Below are 23,175 nucleotides of genomic sequence, written 5' to 3' on the forward strand. Positions count from 1 at the left end.
ATAACAACAGACCCCACAGAAATACAAATGATTGTTAAAAAATACTATGGACAGCTCTACTCCAACAAACTAGACAACCTGGAGGAAATGGACAAATTCCTAGAAAAATACAACATTCCAAAACTCAATCAGGAAGAATCTAAAAATCTCAACAGGCCAATAACGATGGAAGAAATTGAAGCAGTCATCAAAAAGCTTCCATCAAACAAAAGCCCAGGACCAGACGGCTTCACAGGGGAGTTTTACCAAACATTCAAGGAAGAACTAAAACCTATCCTCCTCAGACTACTAAAAAAAATTCAAGAGGAAGGAACACTTCCAAGCTCATTCTATGAAGCCAGTATCACCCTAATATCAAAACCAGGTAAAGACAACACAATGAAAGAGAATTACAGGCCAATATCCCTCATGAACATAGATGCCAAAATCCTCAACAAAATCTTAGCAAATCGGATCCAGCATTACATCAGAAAGATCATACACCATGATCAAGTAGGATTTATCCCAGGGATGCAAGGATGGTACAATATCCGCAAATCAATAAACGTGATACATCACATAAACAAACTGAAAGAAAAAAACCACATGGTCATATCAATTGATGCAGAAAAAGCATTTGACAAAATTCAACACCCATTTTTGATAAAAACTCTCAGCAAGGTGGGAGTAGAAGGATCATACCTCAACATAATAAAAGCCATATATGACAGGCCCACAGCCAACATCATACTCAATGGACAAAAACTAACACCATTTCCCCTAAGAACAGGAACAAGACAGGGATGCCCCCTCTCACCACTCCTGTTCAACATAGTACTGGAAGTGTTAGCCATTGCAATTCGGCAAGAAGAAGAAATAAAAGGCATTCAAATTGGAAAAGAGGAAGTAAAACTGTCCTTATTTGCAGACGACATGATATTATACATACAAAACCCTAGAGACTCCATCAAAAAGCTACTAGACTTAATACATGAATTTGGCAATGTAGCAGGATACAAAATTAACCCCAAGAAATCTGAGGCATTTCTATACACCAATAGTGAACTTTCAGAAAGAGAGATTATAAAAACAATCCCGTTTACCACCGCACCAAAAAAATTAAGCTACCTAGGAATAAACTTAACTAAAGTGGTAAAAGACCTCTACTCAGAAAACTACAGGACGTTGAAAAAAGATATAGAGGAAGACATAAACAGATGGAAGAACATACCGTGTTCATGGATTGGTAGAATCAACATCATTAAAATGTCCATACTACCCAATGCAATCTATAAATTCAACGCATTTCCCATTAAAATACCAACGGCATACTTCAGAGATCTAGAACGAACTCTCCAAAAATTCATCTGGAATAAAAAAAGACCTCGAATAGCTGCAGCAATCCTGAAAAAGAACAAAGTAGGTGGGATCTCAATACCAGATATCAAGTTGTATTACAAAGCCACTGTTCTCAAAACAGCCTGGTACTGGCACAAGAATAGGCATATAGATCAATGGAATAGAATAGAGAGCCCAGAAATCGGCCCGAACCAATATGCTCAATTAATATTTGACAAAGGAGGCAAGAACATTCAATGGAGCCAAGATAGTCTCTTCAATAAATGGTGTTGGGAAAATTGGACAGATATATGCAAGAAAATGAAACTAGAGCACCAACTTACACCGTACACAAAAATAAACTCAAAATGGATAAAGGACTTAAATGTACGACAGGAAACCATAAAAATTCCGGAAGAATCCAAAGGCAACAAAATCTCAGACATATGCCGAAGCAATTTCTTCACTGATACAGCTCCTAGGGCACTTGAAACTAAAGAGAAAATGAACAAATGGGACTACATCAAAATAAAAAGCTTCTGCACAGCAAAAGAAACCATCAACAAAACAACGAGAAAACCCACTGTGTGGGAAAACATATTTGCCAATGTCATATCTGATAAGGGCCTAATCTCCAAAATCTATAGGGAACTCATACAACTTAACAAAAGGAAGATAAACAATCCAATCAAAAAATGGGCAAAGGACCTAAATAGACACCTTTCAAAAGAGGACATTCAGAAAGCCAAGAGACATATGAAAACATGCTCAAAGTCACTAATCATCCGAGAGATGCAAATCAAAACAACAATGAGGTACCATCTCACACCTGTCAGACTGGCTATCATCAACAAATCAACAAACGACAAGTGCTGGAGAGGATGTGGAGAAAAAGGAACACTTGTGCACTGCTGGTGGGAATGCAGACTGGTGCAGCCACTATGGAAGACAGTATGGCGTTTCCTTAAAAAACTGAAAATGGAACTCCCATTTGACCCTGTGATCCCACTTCTAGGAATATATCCCAAGAAACCAGAAACACCAATCAGAAAGGATATATGCACCCCTATGTTCATAGCAGCACAATTCACCATAGCTAAGATCTGGAAACAGCCTAAGTGCCCATCAGTAGATGAATGGATTAGAAAACTGTGGTACATCTACACGATGGAATACTATGCTTCTCTAAAAAGGAAGGAACTCTTACCATTTGCAACAGCTTGGATGGAACTGGAGAGCATTATGCTAAGTGAAATAAGCCAGTCAATGAAGGAAAAATACCACATGATCTCACTCATTCATGGATAATAGAGACCATTATAAACTTTTGAACAATAATAGATACAGAGGCAGAGCTGCCTCAAACAGATTGTCAAACTGCAGCGGGAAGGCCGGGGAGGGTTGGGGGGCAGGAGGTAGGGGGTAAGAGATGAACCTAAGGACTTGTATGCATGCATATAAGCATAACCAATGGACATAAGACACTGGGGGATAGGGGAGGCTGGGGGACTGTCTAGGGTGGGGGGATAAAATTGACACATATGTAATACCCTTTGTAATACTTTAAGCAATAAAAAAAAAGAAATTAAAAAAAATTTATTAGACTTAATAAATGAATTGGCAATGTAGCAGGATACAAAATTAATACCAAGAAATCTATGGCATTTCTATACACCAATAGTGAACTTATAGAAAGTGAGATTAAAAAAGCAATACCATTTACCATCGCACCAAAAAAATTAAGATACCAAGGAATAAACTTAACTAAGGAGGTAAAAAACCTATGTGCGAAAATACGGGGCACTGAAAATAGAGATAGAGAAAAACATAAACAGAAGGAAGAACATACCATCTTCATGGATTGGTAGAATCAACATCATCAGAATGTCCATACTACCCAAGGCAATCTATACATTCAATGCAATCCCCATTAAATTACCAATGGCATATTTCACAAACTAGAGCAAATGTTTCAAAAATTCATCTGGAATAAAAAAAGACCTCGAATAGCTGCAGCAATGCTGAGAAAGAAGAACAAAGTAGGTGTAATCTCAATACCAGATAATAACTTGTATTACAAAGTCACCATTCTTAAACAGCTTGGTACTGGCACAAGAACAGACATCTAGATCAATGGAATAGATTAGAGAACCCAGAAATCGACCCAAACTACTATGCCCAATTAATATTGGACAAAGGAGGCAAGAGAATACAATGGAGTCAAGACGGTGTTGGGGAAATTGGACAGATACATGCAAAAAGATGAAACTAGACCACCAACTCACATCACAGACAAAAATAAACTTAAAATGGATAAAAGACTTAAACGTAAGATGGGAAACCATAAAAATACTAGAGGAATCCACAGGCAGCAAAATCGCAAACATATGCTGAAGGAATTTCGTCTCTAATAATGCTCCTAGGGCAATGGAAACTAAAGAGAAAATAAACAAATGGAACTACATCAAAATAAAAAGCTTTTGCATGGCACAGGAAACCATCAACAAAACAACAAGAAGAATCAATGGAATAGAATATAGAGCCCAGAAATTGACCCGAACCAATATGCAAAATTAATATTTGATAAAGGAGGCAAGAACATACAATGAAGTCAAGATAGTCTCCTCAATAAATGGTGTTGGGAAAATTGGACAGATACAGGCAAAACAATGAAACTAGACGACCAACTTACACCATGCACAAAAATAAACTCAAAATGGATAAAGGACTTAAATGTACGAAGGGAAACCATAAAAATACTAGAAGAATCCAAAGGCAACAAAATCTCAGACATATGCTGAAACAATTTCTTCACTGATACAGCTCCTAGGGCATTGGAAACTAAAGAGAAAATAAACTAATGGGACTACATCAAAATAAAAAGCTTTTGCACAGCCAAGAAAACCATCAATAAAACTACAAGAAAGCCCACCATATTGGAGAACATATTTGTCAATGTTATCTCCGATAAGGGTTTAATCTCCAACATTTACAGGGAACTCCTACAAATTAACAAAAGGAAGATAAACAATTCAATCAAAAATGGACAAATGATCAAAATAGACACCTTCCAAAAGAGTACATTCAGAAAGCCAAGAAACATATGAAAACATGCTCAAAGTCACTAATCATCAGAGAAATGCAAATCAAAACAGTAATGATGTACCATCTCACACCTGTCAGAATGGCTATCATCAACAAATCAAAAAATGACAAGTGCTGGAGTGGATGTGGAGAAGAAGGAACTCTCGTGCACTACTGGTGAGAATGCAGACTGGTGCAGCCACTATGGAAGACAGTATGGAGTTTCCTCAAAAAACTAAAAGTGGAACTCCCATTTGACCCCATGATGCCACTTCTAGGCATATATCCCAAGAAAACAGAAACAACAATCAGAAAGGATATATGCACCCATATGTTCTTAGCAGTGCAATTCACCATAGCTAAGATCTGGAAACAGCCTAAGTGCCCATAAGTAGAAAAATGGATTAGAAAACTGTGGTACATCTACACGATGGAATACTATGCTGCTGTAAAAAAGAAGGAACTCTTACCATTTGCAACAGCATGGATGGAACTGGAGAATATTATGCTAAGTGAAATAAGCCGGTCAATGAAGGAAAAATACCACATGATCTCACTCATTTATGGATAATTAAGACCATTATAAACTTATGAACAAAAATAGATATGGAGGCAGAGCAGCCTCGAACAGATTGTCAAACTACAGTGGGAAGACCGGGGAGGGTTGTGGGGCAGAAGGGGTTGGAGTAAGAGATCAACCGAAGGACTTGAATATAAGTATAACCAATGGACATAAGACAGTGGGGGGTACAGGAGGCCAGGGGATTGTTAAGGGCAGGAAAAAAGGAGACATATGTAATACTCTTTGTAATACTTTAAGCGATAAAACAACTTAAAAAAATAAAAAAAAGAAAAGCAGAGAAATAAAAGAAACAACAAGAAGACCCACTGCATGGGAGAAGATATTTGGTAATGATATCACGGATAAGTGTTTAATCTCCAACATTTACAGAGAACTCATGAAACTTAACAATAGGAAGATAAACAATCCAATCAAAAAATGGACAACAGACCTAAAGAGACACTTTTCGAAAGAGGACATACAAAAGGCCAAAGACATATGAAAACATGCTCAAAGTCGCTAATTATATGAGAGATGCAAATCAAAACGACAATGTGGTACCATCTCACACCTGTCAGAATGGCTATCATCAACAAATCAACAAACAACAAGTGCTGGAGAGGATGTGGAGAAAAAGGAACTCTCGTGCACTGCTGGTGGGAATGCAGACTGGTGAGCCACTGTGGAGAGCAGTATGGAGCTTCCACAAAAAACTAAAAATGGAACTCCCATTTGACCCCGTGATCCCACTTCTAGGAATATATCCCAAGAAGCCAGAAACACCAATCAGAAAGGATATATGCACTCCTATCTTCATAGCAGCACATTTTACTATAGCTAAGATTTGGAAACAGTGTAAGTGCCCATCAACAGATGAGTGGATCAAAAAACTGTGGTCGATTTACAGAATGGAATACTATGCTGCGGCAAAAAAGAAGGAACTCTTGCCTTTTGTAACAGAATGGATGGAACTGGAGAGCAGTATGCTAAGTGAAATAAGCCAGTCAGAGAAAGATAAATACCTCATGATTTCACTCATTTGTGGAATATAGAGAACAACAGAGACTGATGAACAGGGACAGATCCAAAGACTGAGAAACAGCGATCAGGCTATTAATCCCCAGAGGGAAAGTAGGCAAGGGAGGGGGCAAGACTTGTATGCATGCATATAAGCCAGACCAATGGACACGGACAACAGGGGGATGAGAGCATGAGTGGGAGTAGGAGGAGGAGAAAAGGGGTTTAATGGGGGGGACGAAGACACATTTGTAATACCTTAAGTAATAAAGAATTTTTTAAAAAAAGAAATCAACTACAATAAAAACAATCAAAAAAATTCAAACACTTGGAAGCTGAATAGCATGCTATTAAATAATGATTGGGTTGCCAAAGAGATCAAAGAGAAGTTAAAAACATCCTTGAAACAAATGACAATCCATTGTTGTGAAAACACAACAATCCAAAATCTATGGGACACAGTGAAAGCAGTTCTGAGAGGGAAGTTTATAGCTCTACAGGCCTACCTCAAAATAAACAAGGAAAAATGTTAATAAATTATCTAACTCTACAACATAAAGAATTAGAGAGTAGCAAGGAAAGCCCAGAGTGAACAGAAGGAAAGAGATAATAGAGACCAAAACAAAAATAAATGACTTAGAGACCAAATATATATGGTCAATGAAACCAAGAGCTGGTTCTTTGAAAGAATAAACAAAATTGATGAAAATCTAGGCGGCTCACCAAGGAACAAAGAGATAGGACCTAGATAAACAAAATCAGAAATGAAAGAGGCAAAATAACAACAGACCCCACAGAAATACAAAGGATTGTTAAAAAAAATACTATGAAAAACTAGACAACCTAGAGGAAATGGACATATTTCTAGAAAAATAAGACCTTCCAAAACTCAACCAAGAAGAATCAAAAAATCTCAACAGGCTGATAACTAAGGAGGAAATTGACCTGTACTCAGAAAACTATAGAACATTGAAAAAATAGATAAAGACATAAATAGATAGAAGAACACACTTTGTTCATGGATTGGTAGAATCAACACCATTAAAATGTCCATACTATTCAAAGCAATCTATAGATTCAATGCAATCCCCATTAAAATACCAACAGCATATTTTGCAACCTAGAGAAAACAACAATTCATATAGAATTAAGAAAACTCCAAATAGCCACAGCAATCCTGAGAAAGAAGAGCAAAGTGGGTGGGATCTCAATACCAGATATCAAGCTACATTACAAAGCCACTGTTCTCAGAGCTGCCCAGTACTGGCACAAGAACAGACATATAGAACAATGGAATAGAATAGAGAACCCAGAATTCTACCCAAGCCAGTATGCTCAATTAATATTTGACAAAAGATGCAAGAGCATACAATGGAATCAATACAGTCTCTTCAATAAATGGTGTTGGGAAAATTGAACTGATACATGTAAAAAAATGAAACTAGACCACCAACGTACACCGTACCCAAAAATAAACTGAAAATGGATAAAGGACTGAAATGTAAGATGGGAAACCATAAAAATCTTAGAGGAATCTACAGGCAGCAAGATCTCAGACATATGCCATGATTTTTGATAAAAACCATCAGCAAAGTGGGAATAGAGGAATCATAGCTCAACATAATAAAAGCAGTGTCTTCACCAATACAGATCCTAGGGCAATGGAAACTAATAAGGGAATAAACAAATGGGACTACATCAATATAAAAACCTTCTGCACATCAAATGAAACCATCAACAAAACAATAAAAATGCCCACTGCATGGGAGAATATAGTTGCCAATGTTATTTCAGATAAGGGTTTAATCTCCAAAGTTTACAGGAAGTCATACAACTTAACAAAAGGAAGATAAACAATCCAATCAAAAAATGGGGAACGGATCTAAATACAGTCAATCCTTGGGTTATGTAGGTCTCGACTTACCGTTTTGTGGTTAGTCTTCATCTCCCATTTATTTATAAAAAAATGTTTCGTCATTTCGATGTATGTACATATGTGCTTTATGTTTTTTATTATTTATTTACCACAAGTAAAGGTCAGGATTTGCCGGGCTGAGGTAACCCTCCCACCCAAATACATGAATTTTTGTGCACTAGGCCTCTAGTCCTATATAATATAAGCCTAATATACAAATTGTTTCCTCGACTAGAGTTTGGCTGGGAGTTTGACAGCTTAACCAGTCTCTATGACATGCATTGACCACCAATGGGCGGACGCTCGGACCAGTAACTTAGCTTGCTGCAGGCGCTGGTGGGTTGGACTGGAAAGTGAGGTGTGAGGAGAGAGCTGTCAGGAAGCTCCCAGGGTTTGGCCGCTGGATGGATGAGGATGGCAGTGGGAGCCAAGAGGGATGGAGCGGGAGGGGAGGCTGCTACACTTGATTCAAGAGCCCTCTGCAGCCTGTGGCATTCTCAGTGCACGAGTTATAATATTCAGAGATGCTTATTTTTATTTGTTAAGTTTCACTAACTACTCCAGGAGAGTGGGTAGCACCATTACAGGGGGCAGGCCAGGCATACCTGCCCAAAGCCAAGGTGCAGCTTTGGGCCCCTGGAATGCAACAGAGAGAGGGGTGGGGCTGTCAGAGAAACTGAGTCCAAAACTTGAAGTGGAGGCATCAAGGGGTGGAGGGTGATAGTTGTGCAGGGGTCTAGAAAAGCTAATGGGTGGGGGCAGCTGAGGAGCTCAATGCCTCTCTCATGGGACAAGCACCACATCTCTCCCTCCTCCTCCCGGTGACTTGTCACCCCAGCTCTTCTCCAAAGCTTGGGCTTGCCCCACACAGCTCTCCACCACTGCACACCCCACACTGCTTTGCCTACCCCACCCCACTCTACACAACCCCCCTCAATTCCCACACAGCCTTTGGAGAGCTCCACTCCCAGAGGAGAAAGTGGGAGGCTGTAGACAGGAGGTCACATGAGGAGGGGGCAGAGGAGGGCCCACCAAGTTAGATGGAGGGGAAGGAGAGAAACCCCACAGGACTAGGGGCAGAGACAGGCGGGGAAGGAGGGCCATGTGGAAGCTTTGCCCTTGGTTGAAGTAGAAATCCTGACCCCATTTTACAGACCCTAGCAGAGTGTGTGTGTGGGGAGGGTCAAAGACAAAAGAGGGTTTGAGGGGACTGGATGGAGAGCAGCAACATTTGATTAATGGCCTATTTATTATTTTTGTTAATATATTTTTTTTTGATTTCAGAGAGGAAGGCAGAGAGAGAGAGAGAGAGAGAGAGAGAGAGAGAGAGAGAGAGAGAAACATCAATGATGAGAGAGAATCGATCTGCCTCCCACACACCACCTCCTGGGGATTAAGCCTGCAACCCAGGAATGTGCCCTTGACTGGAATCAAACCCAGGACCCTTCAGTCCACAGGATGTGGTTCTATTCACTGAGGAAAACCATCTAGGGAAACTCATGGCCTATTTATAACCACTGAAGTAGGCTGAGGAGGAGTCTTACCATGATGGTGTTACCTGATAATGAGGGTGTCTCTCCTTATGTTGGAGTAATTGGAACTGCAGCTAAGTTAAGACACATTCATGGAGCCTGCAAAGGGTTTACACACACACAATTCAATTTACTTCATGTGGCAGCTGATGATGGTGAGCAGAGCCTTGGAAAGACATGCGGTCTCCAAGACCAGGGGCAGGAGAAAGTGCATGCGGGGCATTCCGCACCTTGAGTTACTATCTATTCCTATATAATAAAGATGTAATATGCAAATTAACCCTCACACCCTCACAAGACCAGGCCAGCAGGGGGGATAGTGAGGGACAACCAAACAACTGAACAAGCAGTTGCATGGTGTGACCAGGTCGGCAGGGGGGTTAGTGAGGGATGACCAAATAAATAAACAGCAGGCTGCGTTGGGCGACAAGGCCAGTGGGGGAGGAGGCATCAGTGGTGACCAGGCTGGCAGGGGGCACAGTTGGGGGCAACCAGGCCAGCATGGGGGCAGTTGGGGGTGGCCAGGCCGGCAGTAGGAGGCATTTAGGGGCAACCAGGCAGGCAGGCATATGAGCGATTAGGAGCCAGAGGTCCAAGATTGTGAAAGGGATCCCAGATTGGAGAGGGTGCAGGCTGGGCTGAGGGGACCCCCCTCCCTTGCATGAATTTTGTGCACTGGGATTCTAGTCTTATCTAATAATAGAGAAACATGGTAATTAACAGTAACTTCGCTACCCTTCCCATTGGCTAATCAGCAAGATATGCAAATTAACTGCCAACCAATATGGCAGCCGGCAGCCGGACAGCTGAAGCAAACAGGAGGCTTGCTTCAGTGAAGGAGGAAGCCAACGTTCCCCGCCTGCTGCTGCCAGCCTCTGAGCTTGCACTCTAAGAAACAATGTTGCAATTATAGAAGCTAAAAAATCCCCAGAAACCTGATTTCAGGTGTCAGAGCTGGAGCGAGCAGGACCGCAAAAGTGTTACAATTATAGAACCCAAACAAACCCAGATAAATGCTTTCAGCAGCCAAGGTCTCAGAGCTGGAGCCAAGCCTCCGAGCTAAAGCCGGCTCTCAGCTCCAGTGACAGCCATAGCAGGTAAATAAATCCCAGAATTTAAAAAAGAAAAAAGAAAAAAAAGGAGAGGTTTGGAGCTTCAGTCACCTGCCAGTCTGAAAATGGCCCTCAGCCCCTCACCCAGACTGGCCAGGCACCCCATTGGGGACCCCCACCCTGAACAGGGTGTGACCAGCTGAAAACAGCCATCATCTGCTCATCCAGGCTGACCAGGCACCCAAGCAGGACCCTCACCCTGATCCAGGACACCCTTCAGGACAAACCAGCTGGCCCCCACCCATGTACCAGGCCTCTATCCTATATAGTAAAAGGGTAATATGCCTCCCAGCACCAGGATCAGCGGAGCCGCGAGGCCTCCTGGCACCGGGATCAGCGTGACAGGGGGCAGCGCCCAAACCCCCTGATTGCTGTGTGGCTCTGTGTGTGACAGGAGGCGGGACCACAACCTCCCTATCCGCCCTGCTCTGTTTGTGACAGGGGAAGGCGCCCCAACCCCCTGATCAACCCTGCTCTGTGCCTGATTGGGGGAGCTCCCCAAACCCCTGATCGCCCTGCAGCTCTGTGTGTGACAGGGTGCGGCACCCCAACCCTCTGATCGGCCCTGCTCTGTGTGTGACAGGGTGTGGCGCCCCAACCCCCTGATCGGTCCTGCCCTGAGTGTAACAGAGTGTGGCGCCCCAACTCCCCTATCAGCCCTACTCTGTGTGTGACAGAAGAGAGCTCTCCAAACCCCTGATCGACCCTGCTCTGTGCGTGACAGGTTACGGAGCCCCAACCCCCTGATGGGCCTGCTCTGTGCGTGACAGGGGGGAGCTCCCCAACCCCCTGACTGGCCCTGCTCTGTGCATGACAGGGGGTGGCGCCGCAACCTCCCCATTGACCCTGCCTTGAGTGTGACAGGGGGCGGTGCCCCAACCCCCCAATCATACCTACCCTGAGCGTGACTGAGGGTGGCATTGCAACCTCCTGATTCGCCCTGCTCTGTGCATGACAGGGGACAGCAACCCAACTCCCTAATCAGCCCTGCTCTGAGCCTGACCAGGGGCTGCACCTAGGGATTGGGCCTGCCCTCTGCCACCTGGGAGCAGGCCTAAGCCAGCAGGTTGTTATCTCCCGAGGGGTCCCAGATTGCGAGAGGGCACAGGCCGGGCTGAGGGATCCCCCTCCCCCCAAGTGCACAAATTTTTGTGCACAGGGCCTCTAGTATATATATAAAGCCTAATATGCTAAGTGTCGGACTGTGCAGTTGGCCGACTAGTCACTATGACATGTGCTGACCACCAGGGGGCAGATGCTTGGACCACTAGGTTAATTTGCAGCTTGAGTCCCGCCAATTAGGACTGGGTGAGATTAGGCCAGACAGGCCCTGGAGCCCTCCCTTGGTCTCTCTCCAGCTACTGGCCCCAATCAGAAGTGGGTGAGAGAGCCCTGATCAGCCCCAATCATTGGACAGGCAGAGGGACCCCAACCATGCATGGATTCATGCAGTGTTGAGTAAGCGTGGTGAAAGTGGACATCCTTTTCTTATTCCTCTTGTTAAGGGAAACACTTTTAGTTTTTGTCCATTCAGTATTATGTTGTGTGTAGTTTTGTTATATGTGGCCTATATTATGTTGAGATATGATCTCTCTATTTCCACTCTTTTGAGAGTTTTTATCAAAAAAGAGTGCTTGATTTTATCAAATCCTTTTTCTGCATCTATTGATATGATCATGTGGTATTTATTTTTCAATTTATTTATGTGATGTATCACACTTATTGATCTGCAAATATTGTACCAGCCTTATAACCTTGGAATAAATCCCACTTTATCATGGTATATGATCTCTAATAATAAAAGCATAATGTGCTAATTGGACTGGACAGCTGAACAACCTTCCTCGCATCCTTCTAGATGGCCTTCTGGACGAAGCCAGGACTGTGAGGCCTAGGCAAGCCCAGGCAGCTGCAAGGGCCAAGCCCCTTGCACAAGTTTTGTGCTTGGGTCTCTAGCCTTTTCAAAATATTGTTGGATCTGATATGCTAATATTTTGCTGAGGATTTATTTTTTATTTATTTCATTTATTAATACTTATTGTTGAGATTATTACAGATGCCCATCTTTTTTCCCCCCATAGTTTACCTCCACCCAGTTCCCACCCTACTCCAGGCCCTTGCCATCCTATTGTCTGTGTCCATAGGTAATGCATATAAGATCTTTGTCTAATCTCTTCCCACCATCCCTCCAAATCCCCTTGCCTATAAGAATTGTCAGTCTGTCCCATTTCCATGCCTCTAATTCTATGCCATTCACCAGTTTAATTTGTTCAGCAGATTTTTTATTCATTTGATTTTTAGATTCAATTGTTGATAGATATATCTTTGTTGTCACTTTGATGCTCATATTTTTTATCTTTACCCTTTCCTTCTTCCTCTTTTTTAAAATACATTTTATTGATTTTTTACAGAGAGGAAGGGAGAGAGATAGAGAGTTAGAAACATCGATGAGAGAGAAACATCGATCAGCTGCCTCCTGCCCACAACCCAGGCACATGCCCTTGACCGGAATCGAACCTGGGACCCTCCAGTCCGCAGGCCGACGCTATCCACTGAGCCAAACCGGTTTTGGCTTCTTCCTCTTCTTAAAGAATACCCTTCAGCATTTCATATAATACTAGTTTGGTGGTGATAAACTCTTTTAGCTTATTCTTGACTGAAGCTCTTTATCTGACCTTCAATTCGAAATGACAACTTTGCTGGGTAAACTTGGTCATAGGTTCTTGCTATTCATCACTTTAAATATTTCTTGCTTCTCCCTCTGGCCTGCATAGTTTCTGTTGAGAAATCAGCTGAGTCATATGGGCACCCCTTGTAGGTAACTAACTTGCTGCTTTTAAGATTATCTCTTTATCTATAGCCTTGGCATTTTAATTATCATGTATCTTGATGTGGTCTTCTTTGGATTCCTCTTCTTTTGGGTTCTCTGAGCTTCCTGGACTTGAAAGTCTGCTTCTTTCACCAGGTAGGGGAAGTTTTCTGCCATTATTTCTTCAAATAAGTTTTCAATATCTTGCTCTCCCTTTCATCTTCTGGCACCCCCATAATTTGGATATTGGTGCACTTAAAGTTGTCCCAGAGGCTCCTTACTCTATCTTCATATTTTTTAATTCTTTTTTCTACAGCCATTTGGCCTGGAGGTCAAACCCTCCCTGGTATTAGCTACAACAATCAAGTCTTAACTACAAGACTGCGCACAAAGACCACTACGGGGTGCACCAAGAAAGCATAACAAAATGCGGAGACAAAGAAACAGGACAAAATTGTCAATGGAAGCTATAGAGTTCAGAACCACACTTTTAAGGTCTCTCAAGAACTGTTTAGAAGCCGCCGATAAACTTAATGAGATCTACAAGAAAACTAATGAGACCCTCGATGTTATGATGGGGAAACAACTAGAAATTAAGCATACATGGACTGAAATAACGAATATTATACAGACTCCCGACAGCAGACGAGAGGAGCGCAAGAATCAAGTCAATGATTTGAAATGCGAGGAAACAAAAAACACCCAACCGGAGGGGCGGAATGAAAAAAGAATCCAAAAATGCGAGGATAGTGTAAGGAGCCTCTGGGACAGCTTCAAGCGTACCAACATCAGAATTATAGGGGTGCCAGAAGATGAGAGAGACCAAGATATTGAAAACCTATTTGAAGAAATAAGGACAGAAAACTACCCCCACCTGGTGAAAGAAATGGACTTACAGGTCCAAGAAGCGTGGAGAACCCCAAACAAAAGGAATCCAAAGAGGACCAAGACACATCATAATTAAAATGCCAAGAGCAAGAGACAAAGAGAGAATCTTAAAAGCAGCAAGAGAAAGAAACTCAGTTACCTACAAGGGAATACCCATACGACTGTCAGCTCATTTCTCAACAGAAACTTTGCAGGCCAGAAGGGAGTGGCAAGAAATACTCAAAGTGATGAATACCAAGAACCTACAACCAAGATTACTTTATCCAGCAAAGCTATCATTCAGAACTGAAGGTCAGATAAAGAGCTTCACAGATAAGGAAAAGCTAAAGGAGTTCATCACCACCAAACCAGGATTATATGAAATGCTGAAAGGTATCCTTTAAGAAGAGGAAGAGGAAGAAAAAGGTAAAGATACAAATTATGAACAACAAATATGCATCTATCAACAAGTGAATCTAAGAATCAAGTGAATAAATATTCTGATGAACAGAATGAACTGGTGATTATAATAGAATCAGGGACATAGAAAGGGAATGGACTGACCATTCTTGGGAGGGAAAGGGGTGTGGGAGATGCGGGAAGAGACTGGACAGAAATCGTGCACCTATGGATGAGGACAGTGGGTGGGGAGTGAGGGAGGAGGGTGGGGCGGGAACTGGGAGGAGGGGAGTTCTGGGGGGAAAAAGAGGAACAAATGTAATAATCTGAACAATAAAGATTTAATTAAAATATAAATAAATATTTTTTTTTTCTCTTCTGGTTGGGTGTTTTTTGTTTCCTCATGTTTCAAATCATTGATTTGATTCTTCGGATTCACTAGTCTACTGTTGAATCCCTGTATATTATTTTTTATTTCAGTGTATGGTCCTTTTCAATTTTCTTGGCATTCTCCGTAAGATCCCTGTAAGTATCACTAAGTTCTGCTGGGATCCAACCCCAGCAGGTCCAGGGGTTCTCAAAGGCGTAGACAGAGTCAGCGAAGAAGGAAGGACACAGAGACAGTGTTCAGTTGATCAGCAGCCTAGCCAGGATCTCCAGCCAGGATCTCCAGCCAACTTCTGGTCTGGATCTCCAGAGAGGTTCTGCTGTTTATTGCCTTGTTACATCCGTATTTATACCAGTTGATTTTAATCCTGTCAATTTCTATTACAAAGGTTAGGGTGTTTCTTATCTCCATTCCAGGGAGTAAAGATTATGTAGCTTAAGCATGATTGTTTGTAGTTAAAGTGATTAACTACCCGCCTGGCACTTAGTTAAGGAGTTTCATCCCCTCCCTAACTTCAGGGAAAAATCCCTACCTGGGGAAACAACCTGTCTTGGAGAGGTGACCTTGGTTAAAACACACAGCGCTAAGGGGAGCAAACATATTAAGAACAGTATGCTATGTACGCCAGGTCCCTTGAAACATATGCTGTGCAGATGTTTCTATCCTGCAGCGACTGTGTCATGGACCGGCTTCCGGCAAATTCCCCCTTTCTTGTTTTTCAAATGATAGCACATGCAAATCACTGGCCACCTCTCAGATTGGGCCATTTAAAACTCGGAAGAAGACTGGCAAGCAATGGCAGTGAGCATAACTATAAACATAGTGGATGGAGTGCACAAGGAGCCCCATTCCTGTAGAAGGTTGCCGGCCTCTTCAGTCAAGGGATTTCAGCTGTCTTCAAGTTGTTGTTTTGATTGTCTTTGTTGGTCTGGCTAGCGGGCGGCGTCACTGGCGACGGGCTTCCCGAAGCATCAGCGAGTTGAAGGGCTGCATCAAAGCGTCCATCAGGGCCGTGGTTGATGGTGGTGCCGGTGTCCGAGGAGGAGTAAGCTGTGCCCTCTGGGTCAGCTGATATGGAAGATGGAGGGCAATAGAGAGAAAAAGAAGAGAAAGCAAAAGAACTACAAGGCATGGAAGTGTTTAGAAAAAAGAGGGAGAAGACAGGGAAGAAGGCAGCATCCTGACACAGCCCTTACCTTCCGCTGACCCTTTCCCCGTGGTCCAAGGTAGAAATGGGAAACAAGTCCTGTTGCAGTGAGAGGGCAGCTGCTGTCAGCCAGTCTCTGTCTTTACCTGGGTCCCGATCTGAGCTGGGTGTGGGAAGCAGGAAGCAGCCATGGCGACAGGAGACCTTCCTCAGAAGGGGCGAGTGTTCAAGCCCCTGAACCATTGGGGGGGGGGTGAGGATCTGTGCCCCACCTCTGTTGAACCCCAAGTTCTCTCCTACTGGCCCTCCGAACTGTGCCTGTCTTCGGTTGCCCCACCCCTTGGGGTCTTACCCGTCTTTGACTACCAGCCATCTCTGGGCCAAGTAGGGTGATGTGAGGTTCAGTTCTGTCTCCTTGGTAGCCTATGTCCCTCTGGCCTCCATGCCCAGCAACTGCCTTGGGATCCCCTTGCCTGCTGGCGGGGCCCCGACATTGATCACATATCTTGGGGAACCCGGGTTTCTTCTCCAGGGAGGGCCCAGCTCACGCTATTGGGTGAGAGACAGATCCACGGTACCAGCCACCATGAGGCTTCAACCTCAGCATGAACAGAGAGCTCAGGCAATAGCTATGGGCAATTGGATTGTAAGAAGAGGGTCCCTCTTGGCACAAGGGTAAGAGAGGCCAATACAGGACAAAGGAGAGTCCAGGAACAGGGCTTTCTCAGCCCAGGATGTCAGGCTCTTGGCACAAGGCAACTCCATGTATGGGACATATACCAAACACCCCTAGTCACGGCGTAAAAGAGAGGTGCCCTTCCTGGAACAGTAGGGTAGGGAGATTCTAGAAAAGGCTGTGTTCAGGAAAGAAGGAGAAAGGCCAAAGAACCATCAAACAAGTAGTTAGGTTTTAAAAGAAGGAAAAAAGGAAAGGAGATGTGGGGCAAAGCTGGGACATGTGGAAAGACAAAAAGGAGGCACATGTGATCCTCCCAACGGACAGATTGTTCCAGCTCAGGGCTGCACATCTGCTGCAGACGGGCACTGGTCAGGTGTGCTATGGTGAGGCAGAGATGGAGGGCGGTGAGACATAAGGTTGGACTAGACGGTCTGGAATCCACACAGGTGAGTCTGCGTCCTGTGGAAATATATAAGCATATCCTCTCCCCCAGGTTAAAAGTACATCAGGTCCCTTCCAGGTTCCTGTAAGCAAGTCTCTCCATTTGACGAGGGCTTTAGGTTTAGTTAAATCAGAGTTCCAATGCCTGTACATCGGGGAATTTCCCTCAGAATCTACATTTAGTATATTAATTACAAATAGAGTATGTTGTAGAACATGATGAGGAGAGGAATATTTAAACTCATTTTCTTGTAATATTTTGTAACAGGAGTAAATCAAACACCGCTGGGGCTATATAATAGAACTCCCATTTGAGATAAGATATCTCTTCCCCATAATGTAAACGGGATAGTCGTAATTACATAGGGACAGAATGTTCCTGAATGTTGATCTTCATCAGCCCAAGTTAAAATCTGAGAACTCTTTTTTACATTAGATGCCTTGCCTAGGCCTACTAGGGAAGTGGAGGTGGTGTGCGTGGGCCATGAAGAGGGCCAATCCTTCCCTGCTATGCAGGACACATCTGCTCCTGTATCCAATAGACCTTCAATTGGTTTTCCCTGAATTTGTAAAATTTTTGTAGGTCTAGTAGCATGGATTTCTTGTATCCAAAATGCTGCATCACTAGATCCAAAGCCTCTGGCCCCTCTAGCTTTCTGGGTAACAGCTGTCCCTATTTTATGTATTGGTAACAGGAGTAATTGGGCAATTCTCTGGTTGGGCTGAATCTGTATAGCTGTGGTGAGTGGGGAAAGTAAAATCTGTATTTCTCCTGTGTAGTCTGCATCAACAACTCCTGGGATGACTAAGATCCCCTGTAACGAGGTGGAGCTCCGTCCTAATATTAAACCTACAGTTCCCTCAGGCAGCGGCCCAGACACTCCTGTAGGAATGGCTGCTACTGGTGAGTCTGGGGTTAGTATTGCATGGGTGGTTGAGTGCAGGTCCAATCCTGCACTGCCTGGGGTTGCCCTGAAGAGGTCACTGACTGATCGAAATTTGCAGAGGGGTTGAAGGTTGATGCCCCTTTTATTGCAGGGGCCTGGGGCTGGCCCCTTCTCAAGTTTCCCAATTGAGGTGATGGGATATAACCTCCTTGGGAGCTATTTGTAGAGTTTAAAGGCCGACCATTTTTTTTTTAAATATATTTTATTGATTTTTTTACAGAGAGGAAGGGAGAGAGATAGAGAGTTAGAAACATCGATGAGAGAGAAACATCGATCAGCTGCCTCCTGCACATCTCCCACTGGGGATGTGCTCGCAACCCAGGTACATGCCCTCGACCGGAATCGAACCTGGGACCTTTCAGTCCGCAGGCCGACGCTCTATCCACTGAGCCAAACCGGTTTCGGCTGGCCAACCATTTTTATGGTATTTTGATCTACATTCCTTTGCCCAATGGAATCCTTTCTGACATCGGGGACAAACGGTTTTTGGAGGGTTAATATTATTCCCTAATGTATTTCCAGGCTGTCGAGGAGCTTGCCATCTGGCCTGAGTATTATTATTTTTATTTGGGCATTCTCTGCTAAAGTGCCCAGATAAGCCACAAGAGTAGCAGTTCATATTTCTTTTATTACCTGTAGTATTGCTGGCTTGTCCTATACCCTGTACATATTGAGGGTATGTCTCCCCTTTGAGAGCTGCAGCTATAGCTACACCCTGTATAAATGCTGGACTTACATCAGCACACTGTTTTATAAAATCATTTATAGTTCCTGTTCTGCGAATCGGCCTTAATAAAGCCTGACAGGTATTATTAGCATTTTCAAAAGCCAGTTGTTTGATTAGGATATCGGCTGCCTCTTTGTTATTGGTTACTCTCTTGACTGCCTGTATGAGGTGAGAAAGGAAATCCTGATATGGTTCCTCGACCTTCTGTTTAACCTCTGTAAGGGTGGTTGTTTTTCCTGCTGTATAAGGTAGGGATTTCCAGGCATTTCCTGCACAACTGGTTACTTTGGTAAGTGCCCCTGTGGGCATATTCATTCGCTCCTGAGCCATGTTAAAATCACCTTCTCCTAATATCATGTCTAGGGTTATTCTTTTTCTTTTTTTCTTTCTTTCTTTTTTTTTGCTAGTGGCTACAGCTTTTTTATAAAGATCATCATATTCAGTTTTCCATAATAAGTAATCGCCTCCTGAGACACAGGCTTTACAAACCTGTGACCAATCATAAGGAGTCATCCATTTACTGGCTAGGGTTTCTACCAAGGTTTGTGTGTAAGGAGCTAGAGGTCCATATTCAGAGCAGGCCAATTTTAATTCTTTCAGTACTTTGTAAGGTATAGGCTCCCAGGTGGGGTTTCCGTCCCCACCAGACTCATTCTCATATGCAACTGGGAAGCAGAGTGAGAATTCAAGATCTCCATTAGCTTCAGCTTCTCTTATCGCCCTTTGAAATTTAGACATGGAGCTCTTAGGAGCCACAGTCTTCCTTTCTAATTTGGGGAGCCTGTTTTGAATGGGATGGCCTCTCTCCTCTCTACTGACTGGAAAGGACCAATGGTCATGTTTATGATATTTATTCTCCTCCCGATCAGTAGGCATAGCTAAATTGCTTTTAGATTGAGCTGAAGACAATGATGATGTGTCCTCTCTGGGTGGAGCCGAGGGACTATTTAAAATTTGAGAAAGTTCAACCGTTTTTGCCTCTGGTGCCAAGGTGTCACAGATTGAATTCCAGAGGGAAAAGACATTTGGCAGGACTTTCTCAGATCCATGGTAGCTGTAATAGTTCTTTAATTGCTTTCCTGCTTTAGTCCAAGTTTCTAAATTAACAGTTCCATCCTCAGGAAGCCATTGACATACGTCTTCTATAAAACTTTCTGTCTGACTGGGAGTAACCTTAACTCCTCTGCTAGCAAGCATATGCATTAAAAGATTAATACAGAGTCTTTTTTCTTTAGACTCAGTATGACCCATCCTGTCAATCTAAGTTCTGTACTAACTACCCACTTACCCTACTTATCCTCTGGGGGGTGGGGGGTCTGCAGCACCCTAAGGTGCAGTCCTATCCGTCCCAAGTATAGGGGGAATTACCTAAGGGTTCCTGTTCGGGCGCCAGATGCCGGGGTCCAACCCCAGCAGGTCCAGGGGTTCCCAAAGGCATAGACGGAATCGGCGAAGACGGAGTCGGCGAAGACGGAAGGACACAGCGACGGTGTTCAGTTGATCAGCAGCCTAGCCATGATCTCCAGCCAGGATCTCCAGCCAGGATCTCCAGCCAACTTCTGGTCTGGATCTCCAGAGAGGTTCTGCTGTTTATTGTCTTGTTACATCCGTATTTATACCAGTTGATTTTAATCCTGTCAATTTCTATTACAAAGGTTAGGGTGTTTCTTATCTCCATTCCAGGGAGTAAAGATTATGTAGCTTAAGCATGATTGTTTGTAGTTAAAGTGATTAACTACCCGCCTGGCACTTAGTTAAGGAGTTTCATCCCCTCCCTAACTTCAGGGAAAAATCCCTACCTGGGGAAACAACCTGTCTTGGAGAGGTGACCTTGGTTAAAACACACAGCGCTAAGGGGAGCAAACATATTAAGAACAGTATGCTATGTACGCCAGGTCCCTTGAAACATATGCTGTGCAGATGTTTCTATCCTGCAGCGACTGTGTCAAGCAGCAAGGATGGACCGGCTTCCGGCAAATTCCCCCTTTCTTGTTTTTCAAATGATAGCACATGCAAATCACTGGCCACCTCTCAGATTGGGCCATTTAAAACTCGGAAGAAGACTGGCAAGCAATGGCAGTGAGCATAACTATAAACATAGTGGATGGAGTGCACAAGGAGCCCCATTCCTGTAGAAGGTTGCCGGCCTCTTCAGTCAAGGGATTTCAGCTGTCTTCAAGTTGTTGTTTTGATTGTCTTTGTTGGTCTGGCTAGCGGGCGGCGTCACTGGCGACGGGCTTCCCGAAGCATCAGCGAGTTGAAGGGCTGCATCAAAGCGTCCATCAGGGCCGTGGTTGATGGTGGTGCCGGTGTCCGAGGAGGAGTAAGCTGTGCCCTCTGGGTCAGCTGATATGGAAGATGGAGGGCAACAGAGAGAAAAAGAAGAGAAAGCAAAAGAACTACAAGGCATGGAAGTGTTTAGAAAAAAGAGGGAGAAGACAGGGAAGAAGGCAGCATCCTGACACAGCCCTTACCTTCCGCTGACCCTTTCCCCGTGGTCCAAGGTAGAAATGGGAAACAAGTCCTGTTGCAGTGAGAGGGCAGCTGCTGTCAGCCAGTCTCTGTCTTTACCTGGGTCCCGATCTGAGCTGGGTGTGGGAAGCAGGAAGCAGCCATGGCGACAGGAGACCTTCCTCAGAAGGGGCGAGTGTTCAAGCCCCTGAACCATTGGGGGGGGGGTGAGGATCTGTGCCCCACCTCTGTTGAACCCCAAGTTCTCTCCTACTGGCCCTCCGAACTGTGCCTGTCTTCGGTTGCCCCACCCCTTGGGGTCTTACCCGTCTTTGACTACCAGCCATCTCTGGGCCAAGTAGGGTGATGTGAGGTTCAGTTCTGTCTCCTTGGTAGCCTATGTCCCTCTGGCCTCCATGCCCAGCAACTGCCTTGGGATCCCCTTGCCTGCTGGCGGGGCCCCGACATTGATCACATATCTTGGGGAACCCGGGTTTCTTCTCCAGGGAGGGCCCAGCTCACGCTATTGGGTGAGAGACAGATCCACGGTACCAGCCACCATGAGGCTTCAACCTCAGCATGAACAGAGAGCTCAGGCAATAGCTATGGGCAATTGGATTGTAAGAAGAGGGTCCCTCTTGGCACAAGGGTAAGAGAGGCCAATACAGGACAAAGGAGAGTCCAGGAACAGGGCTTTCTCAGCCCAGGATGTCAGGCTCTTGGCACAAGGCAACTCCATGTATGGGACATATACCAAACACCCCTAGTCACGGCGTAAAAGAGAGGTGCCCTTCCTGGAACAGTAGGGTAGGGAGATTCTAGAAAAGGCTGTGTTCAGGAAAGAAGGAGAAAGGCCAAAGAACCATCAAACAAGTAGTTAGGTTTTAAAAGAAGGAAAAAAGGAAAGGAGATGTGGGGCAAAGCTGGGACATGTGGAAAGACAAAAAGGAGGCACATGTGATCCTCCCAACGGACAGATTGTTCCAGCTCAGGGCTGCACATCTGCTGCAGACGGGCACTGGTCAGGTGTGCTATGGTGAGGCAGAGATGGAGGGCGGTGAGACATAAGGTTGGACTAGACGGTCTGGAATCCACACAGGTGAGTCTGCGTCCTGTGGAAATATATAAGCATATCCTCTCCCCCAGGTTAAAAGTACATCAGGTCCCTTCCAGGTTCCTGTAAGCAAGTCTCTCCATTTGACGAGGGCTTTAGGTTTAGTTAAATCAGGGTTCCAATGCCTGTACATCGGGGAATTTCCCTCAGAATCTACATTTAGTATATTAATTACAAATAGAGTATGTTGTAGAACATGATGAGGAGAGGAATATTTAAACTCATTTTCTTGTAATATTTTGTAACAGGAGTAAATCAAACACCGCTGGGGCTATATAATAGAACTCCCATTTGAGATAAGATATCTCTTCCCCATAATGTAAACGGGATAGTCGTAATTACATAGGGACAGAATGTTCCTGAATGTTGATCTTCATCAGCCCAAGTTAAAATCTGAGAACTCTTTTTTACATTAGATGCCTTGCCTAGGCCTACTAGGGAAGTGGAGGTGGTGTGCGTGGGCCATGAAGAGGGCCAATCCTTCCCTGCTATGCAGGACACATCTGCTCCTGTATCCAATAGACCTTCAATTGGTTTTCCCTGAATTTGTAAAATTTTTGTAGGTCTAGTAGCATGGATTTCTTGTATCCAAAATGCTGCATCACTAGATCCAAAGCCTCTGGCCCCTCTAGCTTTCTGGGTAACAGCTGTCCCTATTTTATGTATT

This window comes from Myotis nattereri (genome assembly GCF_964212035.1).
Source record: "Myotis nattereri genome assembly, chromosome: Y".
Classification (NCBI taxonomy): domain Eukaryota; kingdom Metazoa; phylum Chordata; class Mammalia; order Chiroptera; family Vespertilionidae; genus Myotis; species Myotis nattereri.